The sequence below is a fragment of the Nilaparvata lugens genome, chromosome 3 (assembly GCF_014356525.2).
Source record: "Nilaparvata lugens isolate BPH chromosome 3, ASM1435652v1, whole genome shotgun sequence".
NCBI classification, from domain to species: domain Eukaryota; kingdom Metazoa; phylum Arthropoda; class Insecta; order Hemiptera; family Delphacidae; genus Nilaparvata; species Nilaparvata lugens.
The window spans coordinates 90,336,345-90,354,603 of NC_052506.1; the positions used below are offsets into that span (position 1 = coordinate 90,336,345).

Below are 18,259 nucleotides of genomic sequence, written 5' to 3' on the forward strand. Positions count from 1 at the left end.
TGAGCTAATGAAGGTCGGTGAAAGGTAACAACCTCAATTTTATAAATTATATTGAACAAAAATTTAATTAGTTGCTTGCTCGGTCTCTGTAATTTGCAGAACGCAAATGAAAAATCATCGCTGGCTCTGACGCTGGAAAAATGGAAACTTGAATCGACAGCAGAGCATGCCAACATCACAGATTGGAATGAACTGTACACTTTTTCGAAGTTCAACCAACATAAGGAATTGACACAGTGAATTTATTGTGAATCACTTCACGTGTCCTACAAATAATCTACTATGGAAAGTTGTTTGGTATCTTTTTCGGTCACCTCATCTATTCCCGTAATAATTATTGAATAATTTCAAAAAATATGTTGCTCTCCTTTCATTATTTATCTCTTTTATCTGAATTCCCCATTACTTCCTTCTCAACATAGATCAGTTCACAGCTGAAATGCTATCTCTTAAGGATAAAACTCGCAGTATATTTTTTCTCTCATCCAAGTGGTTCACATTGATAACCTAGGAAAGGCCAAGAAAATGAAACTAAGACTAACATATCCATATCTTCCGCTTACCGCTCTCTATGTCACTCTCTGTCGCTCTCTGTATCTGGTATATGGACACTATTGAATCGACACTATGGTCACTATCAACATTGAGGGTTAAAAGTTTAATAAAACATTGCATAAATATATCATCAATATTCATCATTCTATTCTTCCATGCTACTACCAATAAAATAATATAGTATCGATGTTTCTTCAACAGACTTCTCTATTTGAAGCATCTCCGCTACAAAAATCTAGTGAGCACAACCACCATAGATAAAAAACGTATTCTTCTTTCTTCTGTGATACAACACAGAAACACGATAATCCAGTACAACAACTGACCATTCAGTGCAATAACTGACAATCCAGTGCAACAACTGACAATCAATTGGTCACAGTTGCATCAATTGAAACAACAACAACGACATTCCAAATCAAAACCTGGTGACAAGGCTGAGTACATGTCATGGCCGCAACCATGGGGTAAGGGCGAAATTGATGGACTTCCAACTCACCAACTCACCAACTCACCAAGGGTCCTAGCAAAGGGTCTCGCGTGTCTTTTCCAAACGATTACTGTCCTACAGCCAGATTCAGTTTCAGCATTCCTTGTAGATATCACCAGCGCTTGGCATAAAACTAATGCTGACTGTTTGAAGTGAATCTGAGCAGATCGTCATTGCCAAAACTAGCGGGTCAACCTTACTAACTGCCGTCACTTACACGGTGATCTGGTGTGATTGATTTCTTACCCTGATTCAGTGTTATTGGATGATTCAAGCTGCCCAATCGGCTTGTTGTTTGGCTGATACGAGTCTACAAGTGAACAAGTTCTACATGATAATACAAGCCTGCAATTACTCCATTATACAAGTCACTACATGATACGAGTCTACAAGTTAGAGTGTACAAGTCTAGAGTTCGTGGATCAATTCTACCATTCTACCACTGTCACAACTGATCGTATTCTACAAGTGAGTGATTCAACCTGCCCAATCCATCCACCTGTCACGACTTGTGACAGGTCTACTCTATTTACTCTAGGGCTCTAATCTGGCTCTTCTCTGGTTATATTCATTTATTTATTAGAACAGTCACAAACACGATATTTGGAAAGAGAAACAAGCAATTGCCCAAAACTTCTTCAATTCCTTGATTTTGACACATAAATAGTCCAAAGTGAGGTTAAGTTTAAAATTTCTGTTTTCACCAAAGATTAACACTCAGAGAATACGTATTCGAGATATACTCTACTCATCATGATTTCTTAAAATTGCATTTGCCAATTCACATGAGTAACACTGTATGGATGTTATGTTTTCCACCCTTTTCCTCCACATGGGCATCCATGCTTTCATCAACAGTACGCATCCACTTTCCACGCCCTATAATAAACAACAACTCATTGAAGCGCGGTGACTCTTCGAAAGCAACAGCAACTGTAGCTTTGAGCTGCAAGTACTGACGACTGTCTAAAAAATATCATAAAAAGCCAGACACACAAACAGACAAAGTCTGAAACACATCATAATTTTTTCCGTCTGTTATTCTCTGTGGAGTCATACAAGTGGCAACTCGAATTCAAGAATTTTCTGCCACCTTTGTACAGAGTGAGTGAAATTCACTTCCAACTGTCAGCATTCCTCATGAAGATCATCCATGCTACCCATTCAAACAATACTGACAGTTTGAAATGGATTTCACTCTAGCAATGCTACTACAATTTTATTTTTCACAGTTGGCTGTTTTTTTACAGTTGTTGGATATGTGTTTTTATTTTTCACCCAATGTTGCTAGATGCTTGTTTTTATGCACGTTTGTGTGAGGAGACGGGTCATGTGTGACGTGATGTGACGACCGTGTGATGCACTGTCGACAGTCGTCAAACGGTCTCCAGAGAGTCGGCCGACTTTAAAATGTCGCCGACGTGTGTCAAATATAATGCAGACCGTGGCAGGGCTAGCTCTTTGAGAGAGCAGTTCTTTTACGGCAGATGTAGTTGGATGAGGGTTGTGGAAGAGGAGGGGTTTTAGTGCTGTGAATTGTGGAGAGGTGGAAGGAAGAGATGAAGGATCATGTGGAAGGAGAATAAATTAGTAAAGGAATAAACTGTAGCTCTATCTATTCCATTCATTATTTTCCCCATTACTGCATCGCAATAGCCTGTGGCTTATGTAAAAAATGATATTGACCTCAACAAAAATTGATTTTTTTCAGTTTCTTTTGTACGGGTAAAATATGTATTTCACTTATGTGGTAGGCCAATAGGTTTGAAATCATAGTGGAGTTATTATGAGTCCAATTGATGAAACTTACTGATGATAACTTATGAGTCCAATTGGATCGAAATCATAGTATATTTATTCAACTTATGAGTCCAATAGGTCCGAAATCATAGTAGAACTATTCAACCTATGAATCCAATTGGATCGGAATCACAGTAGTTATTCAACTAAGGCTATGGATGAGTTATCCATCTTATAGATCTCATTGGATCAAGGCATCATCGGACTCCTAAAAAGTTCAAAAAATCCTCTATTATGAGCAAGCCTTTCTCAGAGACGAATCAATGTTAAATTGCTCAAAACTAGCACTGATGAAAATGACACTTATTCAAGTTATGCGTTGGTGTAGTTCACAAATGACTTGGTTGTACATTGTAGTTTGGATCCATTCTATACAACATGCTTCGAAATGGAATGTATAGTACTGTTTGGATGCATAGATAAAGAAAGCAGCCACAACACAACCAAATTGTGTTGGTCTTCAACACAATTGAAGATTCTAGAGTGTATAGAGTTGAAAATACTTTTTCGCCCCACTTGGATGTAATGAGCTGGTTTACGTGCGTCATATGGAGGCCGAAAGTGATTGTTTTTTGACCAGGCCGGTAAAATTTTTACGGCCCTAGGGCTGTAAAATAACCTTGAAGTCAGCTGATTCTGATTTGATGTGAACGTGTTTACAAAATAGTTTATGAAACGGAATCAGTTTATGCTTCTAGAATTGAATAAAGTTTTTGCAATAAGATACTATAATTTTTATTTGGATGAATGGAATACAAATGAGATATTATAAACTATTCAAATTCAATTTTCAGAGTATAATAGAATCTAACCTCAAACCTCCTAGTTACAGCGTTTATCACGGAACATGGTGGATAAATGGAATCATTTTATGCTTCTAGAATTCAATAAAGTATTCTGCAATAATATACTATCATTTTATTTGGATGAATAAAATATAGATAAGATATATATTATAAACTATTCAAATAATTCGATTTTCAGAGTAGGATAGAACTTCTAACCTAAACTTCCGTTGACATTCAGATTGGCCAAATTTCAAGTGTGCTAAAACAGCTGATCAAAAACTTTTCATTATTTGTGTTTATCATTAAATAATTAAAACATTTATAATAATATTATCTTATTGTCATTTGAAAGAATAAAAAGTATAAACTCAACCTCTTACATAATCTTTTAGACAAATCAGAATAAAAAATAAAAATACTTGGACAATTTCTTGATATTCAGATTACCTCAGATTTGCTAGAGCTATGACCTTCCACTTTTGCTTTCGGAAGTGCTTATAATAGACAATTATTCTCATTATGTATATTTTTTATTTTTCTGTGTGACGAAAAAATAACGTTCTCACCATGGGCAAAAATGTTTTTCCGGCTCTCAATCTTTTCTAGTCCTCGGCCTACGGCCTCGGACTTGAAAACCAATTTCGAGCCAGAAAAGTCTCATTTTCGGCCCTAGGTGCGAAATATACTATTATAGTGAAGTGATAGCAACGCGACTAGCCTATGACTTGAAAACTATCAAGTTGCTCCTTCCACCACATGCTGTGAACGTTGCTTACATCAGAGAGGAGTTAGTAATTCAATTTATAATACGATTAAAAGGTACAGAATTTTATATAAAATGGGATTTTGATATTAGATTAAGGGTAGATTAGGGTTAAATCAAGGGTTAGGGTAAGATTGAGACTAATCAAAAATATAAGATTATTTCTTTCATCTCTGCTTACATACATCTCTGCTTACGCGACGGAAACTTGAGTTGCACTCTGAAAACTAAAAAATTTGGATGGTGTTGCTCAATCTGAAATGATGTGGTGGCAACATCATGGGAACTTGGGCAGCTACATAGTTTCTTCCTCTTAATAGTTTTGTCGCTTTGATATCACCCGGCTGCTCTATGATGGTGTTGAGCAGCTTTATAGTTGCTTATCTTAGATGTCAACGGTTTGAATAGAATGAGTTGACTTTTATAAGTGGAGACGTGGTGTGGTTTGATGCTGATATTATACCAGCCTGAGAAATTTATTCATTCATTCTATTGTAAGATTGTTTCATTTTATGGACTAGTACGACTACAGAGGGAGTAGCAGTAAACAGGATATCTTATAACATTGATGCTTCAGTGTCCGAAAAAGTAAATCTCTAATTTATATCACTGCTTATGGAATAATATACTTAAAATGATTGATTGTTCACTTTATACTTATTTCTTTCTAGATTGTAAGCCTATAGTACTGGTAGACCTCTCACAGATTAAGTTGAATGCTCCTTTATTTCCCTGTAGTTAATATATTATTCCAATCTAAGCGTTCAAAAATTCTGATAATATTTTCTATCTTTATTAATTATTCATGTTCCAGTACAAGCTTTGAATGCCCACTCTCTCCTCGTCTCCTGATTGGTGGAGATTCGAATTGAACCTGATTCAAAGTTCAGCCAATAGGCAGCAGCACTTGCTGGATGACACTCACAAGAATATTCTGGACTCCGTCCACTTTCTCCTTATTGGTTAACAGTTGCGAATCGAACTCGTCATTATGTTACAAGATGGCAGCTGCTCTCGAATGATGTAACAACGAGCTGTCATTCAATATTCTATGTCAAAATCGGAATCACATACATTGTGAGATCATGTTATAAAGTCAGCAAATGATTTACATTGATTTTCTATCCTTGTCTGTCATTAGTCGAAGCAGATAACTCTCAAGGATTGTATAAATCCTATATAGTCTATTCAATAGTATATTATAACTCAGCTACAATAAAATTCATGTATGTCTCGGTCAATTTCTAATTTTTTTGTAATTAGATATTTACATTTTCTACCTTAGCTCATACTTAATCAATATAGTATTATTTCATTATTATCGAACTTAACACTGCGCTTCTGTTTTGTTTTCCTAATTTCCTAAATCATGTTTTATCATTATTAACACATGAATATACTCTTGTACCGCAATGGCCGTAAAATACTTTAATTAATTTTTCAAAAAAGCAACTATATAATTATTTAATTAATGTAACTAAGATTCATGCCACTGGCATCGCCTATACACAATTGCTGCCAGTTTAATTCTAAGAGAAAGATTTTTTGTAAAAAAATTGTTTGTTATGCAAAAGGAGAATCAATTTCATTTTCATATCTTTCTATATTATATAATAGTATAAAGTCTATATACTATTCTTGTATCCTTTCCCAACTCGTCACCGTTGTCAAACTGCTTATAGACTTTGTCGAAATGAAATAAAATATTATAATACCTCACCTCAGTTATGAACATTCACAATTAAATAATGGAAATCTTTTTCCTTATGAATAAAAGGATTTTGAATCTCAAAGTATATTTGAGATCTCAAAGTAAAATCTCAAAGTATATCTCAAAGTATATTCTCAAAGTATATTTGAGATGTGATTGATAATTATTATCAAGAACCAACAATTAAGCAAGGTTTACCAGGATAACTGGAATCACAACTTTCCACTATAGTAGGCTAGGCGCAAGAATAGTGTATAGACCATATATATGGTCTATATACCATCCTTGGGCTAGGCGGTGTAAAAATAAAGTTTCAACAATGCATTCCTATTATTTCCGCTGATTTTATAACGTAAATCTCACTATAGGTACATTATAGAATTAGGAAAATGACTTCCAAAATTGATTTGAATCCAATTAATATTATGTTTGTAATGTTAGCTCATTCGATTGAAGCGCATTATTGATTTGGTTGAAAAGGTAAGAATGAATACAATGGACAGAAATAATGGAAAGAATCCAGTTTTTATTAATATAGTTATTGAATTTACTTATTGCGAGATGTACACAACAGATTTTATTATTACAATAAACTGTACAACAATAATTAAAGTTTAACTGGACTATATACACAATGGATAAGTATGCATGCCATGTAAAAATGGAGACAAACTTCATGCATTAGAGAAACTAAAAAACAGAAACACATTGAAAGGTTGACAATTCAAAATATCTAGAAAGTTGCTTGGAGAATGGAAACAAGTATTTGCTAAAATACACACAACGACTTGAGATCTATATTGTATTACCTGATAAACATTTGAACCATCATTTCTACTACAAAATAATGATTGAAGTCTGATTTCTTTCTACCTCCACTCATAGATACAATCAATTTATATTCAATTACAGTATCTACATTGTAAACAATTTTGAGAAACAAGTTTTGCAAATATTTTATACTATTTCTATACTGTGCACTATTTTGATTTTATCTGTCAAAATTCAGCTGAAGAATATATATTGTAACAGAATCGAACATCAAGTTTTATTGAATATTTTTTGTAATTGGGAAAATATAATATGTTCAATACCTTACAGGATGAAATATGATAAACTATTCTTTGTTCGATTACAGAAATTTATAATGATTGTTGAGCACTTCTAAAGACATACACTGGAATAATTTGTTTTTGAGTCAAATTTATTTGATTAAACTCTGTAAAGCGAAAAAACAAATTTCGTTTACAAATATACATTGAATATATAAATGAGTATAAAGAGATTATTGCGTCTACACCATTAATACTTTGAGCAAATATTCGATTAACATGTGAACTAAGAATTCCAGCAATTTATAGAAAGAAGAAGAATTAAAATACTCTTCGTAAAAGCATATTTTCAAAAGGATCGGCAAAATTGAACTTAAAATTAAGTTCGATAACGATTCTTATGAATTTCTGCAGATTCCCTCAATATATTTCTTCCAATTAAAATAATGGAAGAGATCCAGATTCAGTAGGGAATTTTGAAACTGAATTCTCACATTTCAGTGTCAGTAATCGTGTCAGGTACAGTGGAAATATCATTTCCATGTGATCTAATGGGACTATTCATACTCGCTCGTCCGGGCTGAGTGAGAAAAGTCACTTGAGAACTCGTAGGAATCATATTTTTATTGTACTGGACACGATCCTTGATACTGATATATGAGGATGCGCCTCTAGTAGGGAATTATGAAGGAATCGAATAAATTATGATAAAGAATAATAATACTGCACAGTCATTTTAAAATCTTGTTCACCGAGAAAATACTAAACGAGCTTATGAGAGATTATACATCTAAACAAATTGCATGATAATGTGAGCGATTTTGGAAATATCAAGTGATAAATTGAGAATGAGCGACATATTGCTTGAAGTTATTGCTTGATTCATGAAGCAGTTGTTTAGAATAAAATGCTTTTGATTGCTCAATTCTTTGAGTTGAACACGTCAGCTTGAAGGCCATTCAATTCAACCAAGCAAGACTCGACATTTCAACAGTGGTTACAAATGAATACGAGATCAATTCAAATTATGTATTTGATCATTATTCTCAACTAAATTCAATTATTTGCTAGAATTTCACTTATTGCTGAATGGTTTTATTATTTAATAATCAAATATTGATTGCCCAATGATTCAATGTATTGCAAAAAATCGATTATTATTATCGTTACTAACTCTCAAAAACTAAGTCCAACTAATACACTGATTGCATTCAAACATACAATAAACAGTTATAACAATAACAAAAATTATTTACAAAAAATACAACAGTGAAGGCTTGCGATTGCACTGGTTACATTTTTGATTTTTTCTTTTCAACAAACTCATTTGTCAGCGAAGGAAGTTCTTAATCAATGTTACGTATCGATCACGTAGAATCGTTTAATTTGAGAAAATGATAATTGTCAGACAGTTGAAAATATTGGTGAGGGGTACGTTGTTCTATTATAGACAGTGAACTCTATACTACGTAGTTCATTATACATAATAAATCAAGTAGTATGGAGTCTACTGAACACAAATTACGACATGTAGGTCTATTTTCCGATGAAAATGGATATAAATAATGTTGTAGACCAAATTCTATTATAATTATTTATCATTCATTGGAAAAACATATGGTTTATCCGAGCTAAAGATTAATACATATTGTTGTTCCTATAAAATTCAATCATCATTGACTCAAAAGGGATGACCAGAATATTTTTTGAATATAAATCTACATAATATAACCTATTCAAGAGAATAGGAGTAATGATATATTTGTGTACTGTCTGTTTCAGTTCAAAAAACATAGAAATAAATGTATCAGAAATGTATCAATTTTTTATGATACTCTCTCGTTGACAATGAGTTTATTACAATTATTAGTAGATATCATGAATCCACTTTTTAAAATAAATTATCAATTCAATGATATTGAAAAATACACCAATCATAAGTGTGGATAACATTTATAACACATTTTTAACACAAAAAACCTCACAGAGGTTCAATTTTACTGGAAACAGAGTGGAAGGCTCTTGTTGTTAAGTAATTAAGATAGATCAATTATTATTGCATTATTGAAAATTTTATAGTATTTATGAAGACGACTCAGTTCTCTTGCAAACATCAAAATTTATTGATATTAATTCAATTTATGGAGATATAATGAATACTAAACTAGAGGGTCTCAGATCACAATAATCCAACAGATTAAGAAAATTTTAATAGAAATCACCATTTTGATGCACTCATATGTCAAGTAGCATTCTACTGTCTGAGAACCTTTTTAATTTTAAATAACAAATTGGAAACGGAATAATCTTGAGTGTTCCATCTAAAACATTTCTGATTAGAAGATACAGTAGTATAATAATTTGATAAAAACACAGTCTATTTCAGTACTGAATGGAGACACATCGAGCAATTACATTTTTTGAATTTGAAAAACAAGTGATATATATTTTGTCTCTAGATACAATGTTTGGGAAATTTGTTGTGTTGAAGTCTTAAAAACACAGTCATCTTAAAAGCCAGTGTGATCCTACAATGAAACAAGTTTCTTCTAAACTAAAATAATACTGTTCGAAATTTGATCATAAAACTGTGTTCTACACATTCACTCAAGACCATTATCGAAAAATGTGCATGAACCGTACAATAATGAATGAATAGGCTACTACTCTGTAGTAAATTAATTCTCCTAATGAAATAATAATTTTTATCCGATCTGAAACGAATTCAACCATTTGGAAGTAGTGAGATTTACGTCGAACTGTCATGATAAATGACATCCATTCAACACACAGTTTGAAGTGAATCTCTCCACAGCTTTTGGTCAAAACAAGCTAAAAACGAACAATTTCTCCTAATCATATAATAACTTTGCCGTACCATGCAACGAACATAGCTTATTTACAACAGAGATTCCGAGAATGTTTTTTTTTCGAAAATTTCCTCGGCAATGTAGTATTATTCTAGGATAGAAATTTCGCACTTACAATTCTAGATAATATGTCTATTATTTATAAACTATAATTTACAGGTGTGATCATTTTTTACAAACGACGACTTAGCTAACAATCTGTAGAGTAGAAAAGTGAAAGAAACAATATAAATCGAAAGAGACGAAAATAAATAACTATTTTACATATTTATACTCTTTTGTAGTGTTTCATATTGATTGAACAACAAACATTTTCTTTCGATTGTTGCAATGCGTTCACGAACAGTTCGGGATTGAGCTGCAATTAAGTTTAAATTTAAGTACACGTAACTTACTAAGTTTTCAAGTAACAACGAGAGTCGGACGAACTTGACGTACTTTGCGCGCGTTTCTGCCTTTTTCTACTTCATTTTTTGTATTTTATTTACATGATTTTTGTGTTTTGTGATGGTCCCCCGCTTAGCGCACTCCTCTGACGTCATCAACAAGTTATGGCCGACCACAACGAGCACCTACAACACACAAGAATAGAACAAGATTATTACAAAAATTATTAAAAAATTTCGAAACTGCCTGATTAGCAAAATAATATTGTTCACTGTTCTTTCAACTATTCATGGATCTGTGTTGCTACTGTGAACCAGGAGATACCAGAGTGATCTTGCGCACGAAAAAATTAAAAACAATTGTTGTTAGTTTGAAATAATTTGTGAAGTTCCTCAATAAATAAATTACTCATTATATATGAAGCCTAAATTTCTCTTAATTGGATACTTCAGTACGTTGGAAATTAATGCTCAAGGAAAAAGGGCGATTAGAGGAAAGTATGATGAGCGAATGTGTGTGAGAGAGAGATAGATGGAGTGAGATAGAGAAAGCGAGGAGTGAGATTATGAGACAGAGTGAGTGAGAGAGAGAGATTGGATTAGATTATAGAGAGTAAGAAAGGGTGAAAGAGATCGAGTGGGGGGGAGAGTGAGAGAAAGAGTGAACGTGAAGAGTTTTTCGCGGTATTTAGCGACAGTTTAGACTGTATTTACGAGATGGTATGTTAACCATTCACTTGCAATACAAATTACAGCGTACAAGGAATTCTAATTAGTGCTCATACCCTACTTGTTCATTAACTCTTGCACTCAGTTCCTGAAAATTCCACTGATTTCAGCTTCAAAGTCAACCACTCTTCTCAACTTTTTCAACAGCATCTACTGTCCTTTCTGATTAAAGTTGACAGCTAATTTTTTGTGCATTTTCAATAAAAAGTGTCGACAACATTCTTGGAGTCTCATTATGCTGCCAAGAAAGACCATCGGCAAAATCGTACTCTGATAAAGTTAATTAAGGTGTGTTTAGATTGAAGGTGGAGAAGGTATGTACTATCTAATGATACTGAACTGCTTCTACTGTATTGATTGATCAGTGTGTGCGAAGATTGAATCTGAGTTGGTCAGCTAACCAATTGGGGAGTTACATTAAAGCACAATTCAATTTAACCGCCATGAAAAGAACGTCAATGCAGTTTAATTAACTTAATTACCTACTGTATAAGCTTGGGTTATTTTTTAATGAACAGTGTGGGGCAGAGTCTCACATTATTCGGATATTGATTGAAGATGTCTGAAAAGCTTTCGCTTTCTCAAGGTGAGGTATTATAGTTTTGGAGATGTTCCTTGGCCCCCACGGTTTCCTGATTCGTTTATATTGCACTCTTTGAGGCCATTCAAATAGCGTTTTCGTGCTTATAAGAGCACACTCAAAAGTTGCGAGGCCATCTGAAGAGAAATCCCCGCCATTCAAGAGAAGACTAATGTACCCGAAATGCAAAGCGCGTAACCTGAGAGAACACCTGAAAACATGTAGACATTTCAATTGGAAGGTTGTCACCTAGGAAATTTTATTATTATTGCTTGAAGATTTTGTATGCTTATAGATTTTGTAATTCTATCGATCGCATCAGTTAAATTGAGTTTTTGTTTTCTACAAGTTTTCTAGTTGATCGCATTAGTTTGATATCTTATAGAACCGGACTCCTCTACATTCCCCGGTGAACATGCTATCTGAATCAATGTCGATGTGATACATGGAATCTCATTATTGGATAGTCAATATTGATAGATTCCTCCAATTAATTAAGTAACCCTATTGTAATAAGTGAATCCAGCGCACTGTGCTCACTGTCGATACATATGTTAGCCCGCCCCGGAAAGGGCGAAGGGCGAAGGAGTTGAGGTGAGTGTAGGGTTGTAAGGGGCCCTTAGAGACGGCGAGTGATCGCGCGTGCGGGCGCAATGATAAGAAGCAAGCAAGCAAGCAGAGGGTGGCCCTTATTAACAAAGAGCCCTTCACATAAAGCGGGAGTAATTGGACCCGGCTAATGAATAAATAAGTGGAGCTGCTGACCCTTAGGGCTGCTTCCTTGCCCCCTCTTCCACCTTATCATCCTTCACCTTCTCCTCCTCCTCCGGATCTCTCCAAATCAAAAGCACTCTGCTCCATATTCGACAAGCAAGTCAGTGTATGTGTATGTGAGGAATGGAGAGGGAAAGTGCGTGAGAAAGAGAGACAGAGAGCGAGAGTGATTATATAAGATTTCTCCATTCCTGTAGATCACGGAATATGCAGGCTTATTCGCTATTTCAATGAAATAACAATATAGTTGAATATAGTTGATTTGGACTTGGTATAAATTTGATAAGGGACAGTTTTGGGCATACAGGCTCAAGGGTAATAATTGTTCATGACTAAGTAAAAATCAATGAATTTCACAAATAATGAACTGAAGAATTATTGAATGATGAAGTATGAAATTACTATAATATAACATTGTTTTGTATCTACACAAATAGATTTGCCTAGTTTAAAATAATAATATAAGTCCTAACCCGGAAGGAAAGAGAATGTTTTGTGAATGTTTTTGAGAGTGAGAAAATTGTAAATAAGATTCACACACTATTTTGTCACCTAACACCGACATCTTGTCAATTATTCGATCAAATAAACTGTTTTGTTCACTCACTAGCTGGGGGTTCTAGTACTTTGGTACTTTGGGGTTTCAAGATCTCGAAAAAACAATTCCATGGAAATCTTTTATTTCATCGAATACTTAACCGCATGTCGGTGATTGGATGACAAAAAGTGTGTACATGGCAATTCCGAATGGATCAAGAAATCAACATCTTTACTGAGATTAATTCACGTTTGGGTGAACAATTTATTAAATAAAATCAATGATAACGATGAAAAGGCATAACCTTTATGTAGTGTTATATAGGTGATATAGTGGTTGTCTTTTTAGTTTGTGTTTTGTTTGTCATTTTTCAAGTGTTTTACACTAGAACTTGTGTCAAATCATTTTGGAACTAAGCGGGTAGTCTGTAACTTCATGGACTAGCAACTCGTTTCAAGCATTCCAACAATCCCGCCCAAATATTTAGTTAATCAAGTTCAGCTCGTGAATATCACACAAATATCCGTTTGTTCAGTACGGAGAGCTAACATGGCTAAACTTGCAGCAAATCTGCGTATCGCGTGTGTGAAAGGACACATTTAAACTCGGCTAAAACTCTTGTTTGTCCAGTGTGGCAGGATGCATTTGAACCTGGCTGAAACTTTGTTTGCCGCGGGCGATTTGCACAGGCGGCAACTTGGTCCGACGCGCGTTTCTTTGTTGTAACGAATTAGCGTCGAAAACGCTTTAATAAATTGTGTGCGTTTCATCACGAGTGAATGTGATGTGAGGTTTGTAAATGTAGCCAAACAACTTGGACGGCCGAAACCAAGACTGCAGAATGAGGGATTAATGTATGTGCCCTGTGGCGCTGTGTAGCGACTAACGAGTGAACTAAGCCCGCAAAATGTTTGCTTTGAGTTGATGAGATCGTTTTGTTGGAGTGGAAGTTAGTCGAGGAAGTGAGAAACAGACAAACATAGGAGACCGAGAGAGGTAATGAAGAAACGAAATTGTAACATAGAAATTAACAGTCTAGGAGTGATCCGTGGTCTAGTGGATAGAGTGCTTGCGTAACAGCATAGAGATCCCGGGTTCAAACCCTCTCATTACCAGAAGTTTTTTAGTCAGATCACTCTCGTGTTATCGGATGGGCTCGTAAACTGTCGGTCCTGGTTGAGGTAGCCTATGACAGTCGTGAGGCCCATTGAAGGCTCAAATTATATATTCAGACTCCCCACCAACAAAAGCCATACGAATTACCTTTTCAACAGTCCAGGGATTAATGAGGATGGTGATGGAAAATAATGAGAGATGACTTTGTGGAGGTGTCCTTGATTAAGCGAAGTGGAACCTTTCTAGTCTTCTCTACCGATAAGTCTTAAAACATGTACCAAAAAATAATTTCAACGATAAATTCGAACATATCAATAACCACCAAATTTTCAATTATTGCCAAGAAACAACCTATTGAGAGTTGACAAATTATCGCAACTGATACATTTTGTAGCAGTTATACAAAACAATACTCATTCTAAACCATTTCAAGAAATGGAATGAACCACAGGAACAGTTCTTTAGTAATTGAAAGGATAAGAAGACGTTGATGTTGTCTTTTTTAGTAGTCCACAGCTACTTTTTTCAGTAGTAAACACCTAATAATCACAGCTCACGAAATAAAAGTTAGAAGTGAAACTGGAAAAGCAGGTTAATTACATGTAAAAATAGAATGGCGTGGTAGATTAGGCTAATAGAAGTTGGATGTGGAGGTGGCTGAGTGAATGAGGAGGAGCAGAGGGGTAGTCGGAGGAGGAGGTGAGGGAGGCAATCACCTTAATGGCCTCTTATAGAATACTGCCTACTCTCTAAACCTCCACTCACTACTGCATAGAGAACGGGTGTTGTTATCAGCAACTGGAGTTAGGGGTGTTGTGGGGTATAAATGGGTACCCAGTGGTGTGGGGGTGTATGAGGGGTATGTGGTGCGGTGAGGAGGGGTGGGTGAAGAAATCACCTGCAAAACATCAACCTGATGACGGGAATTCACTCATTTATCCTCTCACTCATTCCTCCTCAAAGTGGTTCCCCTTCTCACTCTAGTTCCAACATTCAGTAATACTCTTTCACTTCCACCTTATATGTAATTCAGGCATACCCTTTCTCTCTATTCTTTTTATCTTTTCACTCTTACTCTCTATACTTCGATTCCAAGTACTCTCTTCATTTTTTTCTCCAAGCATTTTCTGTCTCCCAACTATTCTTTACTACATCTGATTCTCTCCATCCCTCTTATGAAAATCATAATCTTCTCTCCTCTCCTACTTCAACCCTATTCTATTTTCCATTTTCTACGATTGCTATAAGGAATGGATGAATGAATTAAGTTTTATTCACAATAAGCTGAATACAAGGAAATATAAAATACATACATATATCAAAAACAAATAAACAATTTTATAATATACAGAAATGCATATTAACGAGTCACAATCCAAATTTAATATTACTTATTGAGAAAAATACATGAACTAGAAATAATGAACTACGATTCTTCGATACTACGATACGGTTCACTATAACTACAATTCTTTTTTTCCTATCTTTCTCTAGTTTTCTCTAATGCATGTATTGCATTACATGAAGATGCATCATATTACTTTCTTCCTCTATTTCGTTATTTCCATCCTTTTCATAAAATTCATCTTCATATTTGTTAGTTACAAATAACCTTACCTGAGAGATAAATTATACTCTAAATTATCTTTGGGAGATATTTAAATTATATTAATGTAACTGTGGGAACTCATATTAATCAAACAATCAATACATTCATAAGTTGTGGGACACAGTGGAACTCAATTTGCAGAATATATTATATAATGTTCCCTAGATTCCAGCAAGGAAGGTCACTGGTAAAGAAAATTAGTGGAAAATCTAGAAAATTTCTAAAGAAAATTGGTGGAATTCTACAGTAAATCAACCCGTTAAAACCTCGAAATTGGTAAAGCTGAAGCTCAACTGCATAGCTAACTATTCCAGCTGACCTTATTATTGAAGCTGAATTCATGAGCTCACTGTAAATCAGTTCGCTACACAAAATGTCACCGAATTTGTGAGGAAAACTGTGACCACGGAGGTGTGACGCAGCAAAAGTAGACCAACCCTCAACTCTTGCTACATGTTGAAACCTTAACTCTATTTTAGTGTAACACTACTGAATTCATCGGCCAGCGGTGTATTGTCAACTGAGACACGCTCTGTTAATCTATTTTTGGGCTGGTGTGCCCCACAATAGGTTATGTAAAACCTATTAGCGGAAAATAGTGGAGAGGAAAAGGCATGCTTGTTGAAAGGACTTGTATCCGCAAGAGCTTTTGGAGGTAGGGAATGCTTGTTGAAAGGTCCACCCGTAGTTAAACGAATAAACAGTATGGTATAGTATACATGATAAAATGAAGAGAATATTTGTTGGAAGGGGGATATGTTCCACTGGAAACCTAATAATTGAAAGGCACACTAGTTGAAAGGGCAACCTGGACCCTCTGTGATGTTACCATTTATGAAAATACCCTAATAGAATATAATTTTACTCGCTAACGCAATGAGATAAAATGCCAAAAAAAAATTCGTGTGAGATCACGAAGTTTTAGTAGTGATTTATCAAGAGAGTCAATTTTCATCTCTGTACACCAAAAAAATGCATGAGAATAAAAGCTGAGGTCGTTGCATGGGAGATCAATTGAATTTAATCATCGTAGAATGAAGTATTCGCTTCTACATCTTCCATTAATTGTTGTTGCATTGTATTTGATAGATGACATCATTCCAAAGTTGTTACTTTTATCATTCCAAGGCGATCTTCAGCTAAAAATCAGGTTTACATCACCCTAGGACATCATTGAAAGATTGATATAAGGAAAGAAAAAAGCAAGTTTTGGAGTCATTGGATTTTGAAAGTTATCTTTGATAGATCATTATATTTATATCACCCTCACACATCATACAAAGGTTGACATAAAGAGATGAACAAGGAATATTTGAAGTCCTTAGATGACTTGAATTTTCACAGCGACAAAGCTGAATTTCATATTATTGGATAGGTACTCTCTTATTTCTTCCATCAATGTCTATATAAACCAAGGTTTTAAAGACATCAAGGTCTATAGAAACCAAGGTTTTATAGACCTTGCTTCCACAGCCACCGTTGACTGTAGCTCAGTTCACAGACGACTCTGTTTCAACTCCAAAACACAAAACATCCGGATGATCAAATAATGCCCAAATGACTAACGATATCCAGTCCTGACCAAGAGTCACCCTCATTGTTTCAACCATCTTTGTTAAGGCTACTGAAACTCCTTAGAATAACAGCTCTCTCAGAGTACAGTCAACATTGCTATCCAATTCCAAACTGTAACCTTTTCAAAATACCGTCCCTCACTCTACAAGCTACTGAATCTCAAAAGAATAATAACACCCACAAAGGGTAGCTCGCCAATTGCAGAATAACCGAATTTCAGTGAGGTTCACTTTCAACTGGCAGCATTCCTTTCAAGTTCTATGCCTCATTTCCATTACTTTTGAATAACACTAACCCTAACTCATTCAAAGAATGCTGACAGAATGTAGTGGTAGTCTACAATGTCTACATTAATTAATTATCCAGACAGAATCTGAAAAGCTGAAACTTGCGCGAACATGGTTCAACCTAACGCCTAACAAAGATACATACTGAATGTAGGATTGGCCTCAAAGACTAGATTTATTAGAGTGCTTGATAATTAATTCTAAGACGATTAATGCTACCCAAAGTAAGATCCACGTTGAAACGTCAGCATTAGTTTAATGAGATGCATTGTTGCTATTTACAATGATTATTGACAATAGTCAATATTCACTATATATGTATACTCACTATAGTTCTACGGAGTATTGGAACTCAAAGGCCCGATTGCACAAAAGCCGGTTAAATTTTAATTGTGATTAATTCCACAAGAACCAACCTGAAAAGCCCTCTTTTCAAGAAAACCTTCTTTTATTGGTACTCGTAAAGTTAATCACGATTAAAATTTAACCGGCTTTTGTACAACCGGCACAAATACTATTATGTATTGTCCTGCTGAGGAAAATTTGAACAGTCAGCATCAGTCTGATAGGAAGCATTGATGTTTTCATAGGGAATACTGCTGACATTTTAAAGTGAATCTTCCTGTAGCACTAGTC

At 34.9% G+C, this 18,259-nt stretch overlaps 1 protein-coding gene across 1 annotated transcript in view; it reads right to left on the reverse strand.

Annotated features, from left to right (window-relative positions):
* Positions 1–6,613: 6,613 nt before the first annotated feature.
* The window catches only part of LOC111059209 (paxillin homolog 1), a 444,946-nt gene continuing 433,300 nt past the window's right edge, over positions 6,614–18,259 (reverse strand). Inside the window, 1 exon segment of the mRNA XM_039425022.1 lies at positions 6,614–10,601. The gene's annotated coding sequence lies outside the window, so the exon portion shown is untranslated.